This window comes from Drosophila tropicalis, unplaced genomic scaffold (assembly GCF_018151085.1).
Source record: "Drosophila tropicalis isolate 14030-0801.00 unplaced genomic scaffold, ASM1815108v1 contig_805, whole genome shotgun sequence".
Classification (NCBI taxonomy): domain Eukaryota; kingdom Metazoa; phylum Arthropoda; class Insecta; order Diptera; family Drosophilidae; genus Drosophila; species Drosophila tropicalis.
In genome coordinates, this window is record NW_027173295.1 from 2,931,030 (window position 1) to 2,940,176 (window position 9,147).

Sequence of the window (9,147 nt, forward strand, 5' to 3'; positions counted from 1 at the left end):
AATTTGTCTGAAGGAAGCAAGCACATTGCTATCATTTAGCCCAGCCAGGCTGTCTGAGTTAGTAAATTGCGCGTACGCCATATAAGCCGCAGCCACGTTTTGGGTTTAGAAGAAAACCCACACAGCAGCAGTAACAAAAAAAGAAAAAAGAAAACCCAGAAACGTTCCGCACACCGGCAAACGGTAGCAATGGCAGTGTGTGAGTGGAAGCTATGTAAGCCAGGTCAGAAGGCTTGTTGACAAATTGATCCTGATGGGGGTCTAAAGTGAAACGAATGGCGGCTAAGTGAGCCTGAGTGGGTTAATAGCAACAGGTACTTACGCCCCGAGATTTGATAAAGGCCAACATAAACGGTGATCTCACCATTTTGCCTAAAATTGAAAGTGCATAATAACTATGGAGAGATGGGTAAACTTAAATTGTAGCACGAGATTTTGCACTCTGTTGAAAGAGAAAAAGTGAATTTTTTTCTCGCTGTTGGCTGTCCATTTCCATTAGAGTTCGCTTCAAGAGATTTCAGCCTTCCTCTACTAACCGTATCGAATTGCGGCTCGTAAAACTTGCTTCATTGCTTCAGCAAGGTCATCAAATCACAAGAGAGGAGCAAGAACAAAAAATCACATTGAACCCGCCGATTGTTTCACGGCAACATCAAAAGACGACGTCACCATACACAGAATGTCTTTAGCAACAGCAGCAAAAACAGAAAAGGAAAACCTTAAGAAAAGAAAAGCATAAGAAACAGAGAGACACACACAGAGTGAGAAAGAGAAATGTAACAACAATAAAAGAAACGATGCTAAAACAGCAAAGTGAACACCACGTGGCCTACATAAAAACAACAAACCGTAAGGAAGCAGGGGGAGGGCGAAAAACTTCTTTGGTAGACGAAAATTGCCTGCAGCTGCAATGGCTGGATAATACGAATCCAGAGTGGCAAGTTTGACGGGTGGGTGCAAGCGAGCAAGCAATAGGGCGAGTGATGGGAATCCCAACCCATTTTTTGACTGACTTTTCGCGCGGCACTTAATCAGTCAAATTTTATGTAGACTCTCTGTTAGCAGCTGCCGACAAGCGGCTTTAATTGCCTTTAGTTCGTCTTAAAGCCGACATTGAGGATATCTACTTTTTTTATCTTCTTTTTTTTTTTGTACTTTGCAATTAGTCTAAGTGGACTTTAATATGTCAGTTCTCAGTGTGCGCTTTGCAAAAAGAGCTTCAAGTCATTTTGTGGCTTCCCCGCAAAAAGTTACCACTGAACTCAACTCAACTGAACTGAACTGAACTGCGAACTGAACTGAACAGAACAAGTAGAACAAAAACAGAACTTAACTTTGCATTTTAGGCCAGAAAAGTTACAGAGCCGTTTGCGTTTGCCTTAGTCCCAGTCAGTTGACAGTTTCCCTTGCCTTGGTGAAAATGATTTTCTGCTGTGCTGTGTACTGTGTACTGTGTATTGGGATGAGTTGGTCTTAGGCTCAGGTTCAGTCAAAATGACTAACTTTTTGTATGTTGTCTCAAAGTTTTTAGTTTTCTTTGCCCTTGCTATATATGTATGTATGAATGTATACTTATATTTTTTGGTTTTTACAATTTGCTTGCCATGCTACTCCAAGTGTGTGAGTGTGTGGGTGTGTGGGTGTGTGGGTTTGTATACCTTTTTTTCTTCCTTTTTATACAGTCTTTACAATCTTTGGTAACATAAATTTTGTGGTTCATGCTGAGGACGACGGCAAGCGGCAAAATTTGATTTCATGATGAGGCAGCTTTCTCAGCCATTAAATAGGCAAAAGAAAGTTTAATTAATGTTTTAAAAGGTGTTGCTTAAATGTTGCCAATATCAAATTTAAAGAGAAATACCCAACACAATTGAGAATTGATGCATTACACTTTAACCATTTCAAATTCGAGACTATAAACTGATATTTTATAGCTGTAAACAAGAAAATCATCTGATATCCTATTGGTTTTCTTGGCTACAACAGTTTAGATAAGTTTAATTAAAGTTTGGCCTAGGTTTGATTTCACTTTTGAAGATTTTTAATTAATTCCAAAGCTTATAATCCCTCCCTCTCCTCTAGCCCTCTGCCACTTTCTTGAACTAATAAGTTCTTTTCAAATGGCATTTTCATTTTCAGTTGCCGCAACCCCGTACCTCATCCACTTACAACTCAATCACTACTCAAAACTGTCCTAGTATGGAGAGGTTCATCCTGGTCGGTTCTTCCAATTGAATGCGGGGTACCGAAAAAAAAAACAAAAATTTACATATTTTATTAAATTCCCGCACAAATATCCAATCAATAATGTAGTATGCCATTCGCCATATCCGGCTCTGTTCCATCTTCATCTTCATCTCCATCTCCCTTTCGGCCATCAGCCACCGCCTATTTGAGTATGGACCAAAGGCAAAGCCGTCGCAAATTAAGTATGCATACGTATTCAAATGGCTCACAAGGCAAAGGCAAATATATACACAGAGAAGAAGGCAGTGGCAGACAGCAGCAATGGGGGAGACCAAAATAAAAAAGCGGTGAGGGAATATGGAAGAGCGGGTAGGTGTATGCCCAAGAGAGAGAGATTTTTGGTTTTTTCCTTACCCCCTAGACCCTAGCGTCTTTTATGGGGGGTAAGGGTAAATCATTAAGCACATCGAATTCTTTCTCTTTTTGTGTGTGTTCTTTGTGTTCTTTTGCACCCTTTCAAGCCTTGCCAAATATTGCATTGGCCCAGAGATTTGGGTACAATTCTATTCTATTCTATTTTCGTGGTAGTAATTTTAGTTTCCGATCTACGTATTTCAAATTCGACTATCTAAATTAGCCAACATTTCCACATTCCTAAAGGGTATCATAAAGTCGTTGTCTTGCCATTTAGGCAAGGCATTTGTCTGCGTGTCTCGGTTTCCTTTTGTTTTTGTTTTGTCGCCACACTATCAAGTATATGGATTGTGGGAGGAGAATCTGATGGCTGATGGCTGCTGGCTGCTGGCTGGGTGCCTGTAGGAGGGCTGTAGGTGGCATGCAAATGAATACCAACAAAATACCGCAAAAAAAACAAAAAAACAAAATAAAATAAAAGATTATGCCAGGCATAAAAATAAATTAATAGCCCTGGCGTGTGTGTTTGTGTTTATATATATACATACATATAGTGCATATATAAGTATATGTATGTATGTATGTATGGAGAGCAAGGACAAAGTAACGCTTAATAGTCCTAGAAGTCAAAGTGTAGAGTTTGCTTGATAGGATAAGAGGGGGTAAGTGAGGAAAAGTGGTCGGAGGTTTCCTCTTTAATAAGCTGGACCCATTCACTTGCCTGCCCTAAGGGGCCAGTTTTCTTCTTTATAATTTACTATGCGTAATTTCCTCGTCGTCTGCTTTCATACGTAAATATTTAATTTCCTATTCGCAGGACTTTGTTGCCACTAACATGCAAGATGAGTATATTGACTATTCAGATCGATTGTTAATCATTTGCAATTGCCTCAACTGAAACATAATGAACTCGGACTATATATATATAGTTTAAGAATCATCTTAACGATCGGAACTTCTCATAATAATAATAATAATTCACCAACGATTCTCACATGCAAAGTAGTTTTCAATTGCAATGAAGAGTAAACAAAAGTCGTCGTTTAATTAAATACATATATGTAAGTATATTCCCTTTGGTGTATTTGCTTTTTTTGCCTTTTCTGTGTTGTTGTTGGTATTTTTTGCTTGTTTTTTCCTTTGGCTAGCACTTTTATTTTATTATTTATTGTTTTGCATTTCATCGCCAAGGCTTTTATGTTTATTGCCTTTTGTGCCAAGTTCTGTTCGTTCGACTAATATCACTTGAGTGGAGATTTAGCAGACGGCGCATGTTGTAAAGAGCTGTCAAAACTTCAGATGTCGCCATAATGGAGCCGAATGAAAGTGAGCGTGAAAAATGCTTCTCAAGCGTCCAGCTTCTGCCCGTCGTGAGGTGGTCAAATTCGAGTGTGGCTATAATAATAAGCTGATTGAAATATTGCCCATTGATTCACTATTGACCTTATGGAATGGAATTCACTTTACGAATTTTATATTTATACGCCAACAGATTTCTTTCATTTGCAGTTTCTTAACTTCTTCATTTATATCCATTTTTAGTTAGTTTCTTTGCAGATTTACACTTTCAGAAAGTTGTGTAGAGTATTTGCAGCAAAGTAGAAGAAAGTTGTGCACTTTTTATGTGTATATTTATGCCAGTGAAGGCGACAGGAAGAAAAGCGTGAAAGCATTTTTCTTGATTTCAATTTTTAGCAAAGTTGTTGTTTCTTTTTTTGGCCATTGACTGAAACTGAACTGAACTTTAACGCAATGCATCCTAAAGCGGTTTATTCCCCCAAAAGGAAGATGCAGAGTTGAAGAAACGATAAGAAACAAGCAGAAACACAGAGAGAGAAAGTGAGAGAGAGAGAGATAGGGACAAAAACTTAAATAAAGTGGAATTACTTGTCGAAGGTTGAGTGAGAGTTCCTTTACCATCTAAGGAGCATTCTGCATATTCATTTTGCTCTAGTTTCTGTGTGGCCACTTGAACGTTTCCAGTTGCCTGTTTGAGTTGTCAACGCGAACAACTCTCGAGTGGATGAATGAAAAGTTTCCCCTATTCCCTCTGCCCTCTGCTTAGTGTCTTCAGTTGGCCAACATTTATTACTTTTTACTTACTGGAAGGCTTTAATCTTAAGGCTCTTTCTCCCATCCACCGCCTTGTTGTTAATGTTTCATATTTGAAATTGAAATATCTTTCGTATTAAAGTCTTGATCTAAATAATTAAAATAAATGTCTTCATTTCGAATGATGCGAGGATTTTCGTCAACCATTAAAGTTAACTGGTAAGGGTAAGGGTAAGGGATTCCGCCTCATCTTCATCTACACTCTCCATTCTCCATTATACTCCCAACACCCGTCAGCCATTTACAAGTTAATTGGCGGCCAAGTTGCTGGCGAAAAACAAAAATATTATTTTATATGCCTTTGGAAATTAAGAAAAGTTTGCTCCGTTTCACTGCGTGAGCTTAGGGTAGGTGGAAAGGGGCAAGGGATGGAGTAGAATGATGTTATGTGGGTGTGGCATGTATTCCTAAGGTGGCGGCTGGTTGCCACTAATGAGCGTATTGTTTGTTAGATAAAAGGGAACTGCCGAAGGGCAATGCAGGAAACAGGAAATAGCCATTGTTGTTGGCATTGGCCAATGGAGGTAGCAAAAGGTTTTTTCCAATGTACATACATATACTATCTGGCTATGTAATTAGATAGTATATAGAGGGTCAGACAGGGCAGCTATGGAAATTCATTGAAAACATCATTTAGGGGATTATAATTGTTGGATACGAACAACAAAAACTTTCACAGATTTTGTTTATCACAAAAGAAAATCGAATGTTGCATATAAAATATTATCTTATCTTTCGGAAAACGCCAACTAACTGCAGTACTAATCGATTTTGGAATGGAGTGATTAGATTTCATTAATAACCAAATTGATTTTGATCTAACCACTTAATAAAATGTCCAATTATTTTGTCGATCAAAATGTTATCTACGTACTGAAATCTATTTCTCATTATCTATGTCGGTCGAGACATTGAATTAAAACTCTTTTGTCTAGGTTGCCAATGGATTAACTAACTTGAAACCTAAATCCTTTCCCCATTATGTGGACTTTGTTGTTTTGTTTAACACTAATGCAAAAGTTAATCTGGAATTATAAGGGAATTTCAACTGTTCTCTGTCAACTAATCGCTCTCAATTCTCATCTAGTGCTATGTGTGACTTTTTTTGGGGTTCTGATTTCTACCACAAAAAAGTTAAGCTAATTGTTTTTCATTTGAAATGAATATTAGTTTTTCAATAAACTTTTTGCAGTGGCAGCTGCTGCTTGAAAACTGTTATTCCTCTTTTGAGATCTAACCGACAACAAGCTGGTCAACTCTCTTGGCTTACGCTTTTAATATTTTCCTTTAAAATGAATCTGAAATGTAATTAAATTTTTTGGCAATTCGTTTAATTGAGTTTTAAGCCGCAACTTTTAGCTGGGCCCTCGAAATTGAAAGTTGCTTCGTTTTACTAGCCGTCGCGACTCTTCGCCTCCTTTTCCTTCGGTTGTATCATAAAGCAAATGTCTGCTCGGAATCTATTTTTTAATTTCTGTGGTTGTGCTGCCCTCCCGCCGGCCGTGCCGCCTCCTCTGGCTTGCCCCCACCCGCCCTGTCCGACTGTTTGCTCTGTAATTAAGTGCGTCTAATTTGTGTTAAGCGCTGTGCCACTTGAGCATCGTTCCTTTTGCTGCCTGCTCCTTGCCTGTCTTACTGGGTATGTGCTTAACATAAGCCCAGACTTTCCAGTTAAGGGCTTTAAAGGTTTCTCTACCAATTCAAAAAAAAAAGAAAACCAACATGTACACAACAAAAAATGAGCAAAAAACGAAGACAGAAATAAAATAAAAAAAAAAATTTAACTGCCGTAAAATTGCCACCTCCAGCCTTGGGAATTTTGTTGAAGAGAAACATTTTTTTTTTTTTGTTATTTTGAGTGATTTCTGTGTGCGAGAGATTTAAGGGAGGGACTTTACTTGTGCAGCGATACGTGTGATTTGCATGACTGGAACAGTTTCCGAGAAGATAAAATGTATCCACACAATCTGTGGATCCAAATTGGGGAATCATTCTAAATGTCATCTCCTTCCCCTCGTCTCCCTTCACATGTCATCAAACAGTTGCTCAATTTTTAGCCGGGATTTCGATATCATTTTAATGACAATCAAAGTTAATAATTTCATTATTTAATGAAGAACGATAGATCACACGTTAGTCTGACCGAATGTTCAGTATGTAGAATGGAAATAGATAATAATTGTTCAGAATTATATATCTTCTATTGCTATTAACTTAACTGAATACGAATAAGGCATTTGAAAACTTGTTAATATAAATGAATTTTAAATGATTTAATGATTTTAAGTTAGTTTGGTCAAAATTTTGAGCTTAGTTTTGTTCATAAGGTCATACGCTCAAAAAGGGTTCATAAATATTGGAAAATTACTCCTAAAGTTAGCTTTCCCTTCGGCAAACTTTAAGAGTTTGTTGGCTTAATGGGCAGAAGTTCCATTCCCTGGAAAAATCACCCGAATTTCCATTCGTTCACTAATTTGAGGGTAATATACCAAGACCTTTCTGTAATTGATGGACAGGGAGCAAGTTGCTTTGAACGGCGATTCGGCGCAGTAAGATGTTAGTACTTATATCTCCCCCTTCAAGAACTACAAAATCTCTTCATCTACTGACTTTGCTAACGACTATCTACTACGTATAATTTTGATCCCTAATCCGTATATAAAATATCCTTAAAGTCGAAGCATTGCTTTCTGAAATTTACAGAGAAATGTTGAAATAATCTGTGGATAAAAAGTCCTCAAGTTATAAGGCATACGGAATATAGCAAATGTTTTACAAATAACAGATACTTTTGTGAGCAAATTTAACAAATTTCAAAGGAATTACAACTAGATGAATCATTTATTTCAAAGTTTATCTTACAGCTATATAACTAGATCTTCTGATTCTTATGTAATAAAAAAAGTATATACTTGGATGAAAAGGCCCACCAACCAAAAGCCACATCCTTGAAATTGTCCCAGCAATCCAACTAAAACTTATTTGAAAAATTGTTTTAAAGCTTATCTGACAACAGAACTGAATAAATTTTCACCCTATCGCCTTTTTATAGTAAGGTTTCTTACTTGATATATATTTTTTTTTATTAGATTAAAAAGGTTTGTTCAAATTTGAGATTCGAATTTCACATTTCAGACTTCTGTCTTGGTAAAGTTACCATTCATTAGTCTTTAAATATAATTATCGCTTTGTGCACTCACATCCTTTGAATTTTCAATAAATATTTACCGAAATTAACAACCAACTCGAAAGCCAAAACTTAATTAGTACGCATTGTTTTATAGATATTATAATTAGCCATTATTCTAGCTCTTGTTCACATTTTGATTACACCTATCCCAGAGGGGAATTCCAACTGTTTGAGTATGCGATTAATTACAGTTTATGTCAAATACAAAACTCACCCAAGTTTCGATTTCAGTTTTGAGTTTATTTTCAATAAATTGTGCGTTTTTTCATTGAGGTTTCTTTGATTATTGTGTGCGTTTTTTTGTTTCTGTTTTGATTCACTGCTTCACTTGGTTGGCACAGTCAATAACAACAAAAAATAAAAATAAAAGGATGGAGCCAAAATGGCCAATGGGACCGGCAATTCGACGTTAGCCTTTCGCCGATTTGACGCCTAAGAAGCGGGCTATGATTTATTTATGATTTGCTTGGTTTCGGTTGAATATTTATTCCGATTTCAATTCCCGGCTTCTGGTTTTTAGCTGCTTTTGGTTACGCATACGAAACGGCAACTGTTCTGTGTTTTATCAAACACCGAGTTTATATAGGCGCCGCAATCGAGAGCTTTTCTCGTGAAAGCTTTACCCACTTGGCAAGCCAGAGAGATCCGACTTTCGACCAGTTTCAGTTCAGTTTTCGACCAATTTCCAACAATTGTTTGGAGTGCAACCAATCGAGGCAGCAGCCAAAGGCAACTATTCTTTCATTTTTCATCTGCAACGTTTTGTTTTTTTTTTTTGTTATTTTTTTCTTCAGTTTGTTTGCCGACCTGTGCACATGGCTAGCAGGAAAAGGAATCAAGTGCAAGAACTGCATGCAAATCATTTGCCGCTCATAAATTATGAGCCACGCATAAGGCGGTCCATGAGTAAAGTCAGATATAGAGGCAGGCTGACGGAAAAGAACTTCAATGTGTCTGGAAATCAGATTTTCAGTTTTTTGACTGCTTCAATTGTCATTCGATTCAAGACAGACTAGATTTGGCTTCACATCAGCTTAGTTTTATCTTCATGGCCTCCGTTGTGAAACGTGTCGAAAAAGCAGGTTCATAAAATTTATGAAATTTTCAGCAATGTACATATTTAATAACAAGCTGAATATTATATTCTGACTATGCGATACCAGCGAAATTTGGGCATTTAAATTATTTTAAAGGGAGCTATAAAATTTTAAAAAATAAGTTGAGCTATGGTACAACAGGTCGTA

General features: G+C 37.2%; 1 protein-coding gene across 1 annotated transcript in view; it reads right to left on the bottom strand.

Annotated features, from left to right (window-relative positions):
* LOC137579940 (uncharacterized) overlaps positions 1-8,546 on the bottom strand; it is a 28,045-nt gene extending 19,499 nt beyond the window's left edge. The window contains exon 1 of the mRNA XM_068293842.1: positions 8,118-8,546. The gene's annotated coding sequence lies outside the window, so the exon portion shown is untranslated. The remainder of the gene's footprint in view (positions 1-8,117) is intronic.
* Positions 8,547-9,147: the final 601 nt, after the last annotated feature.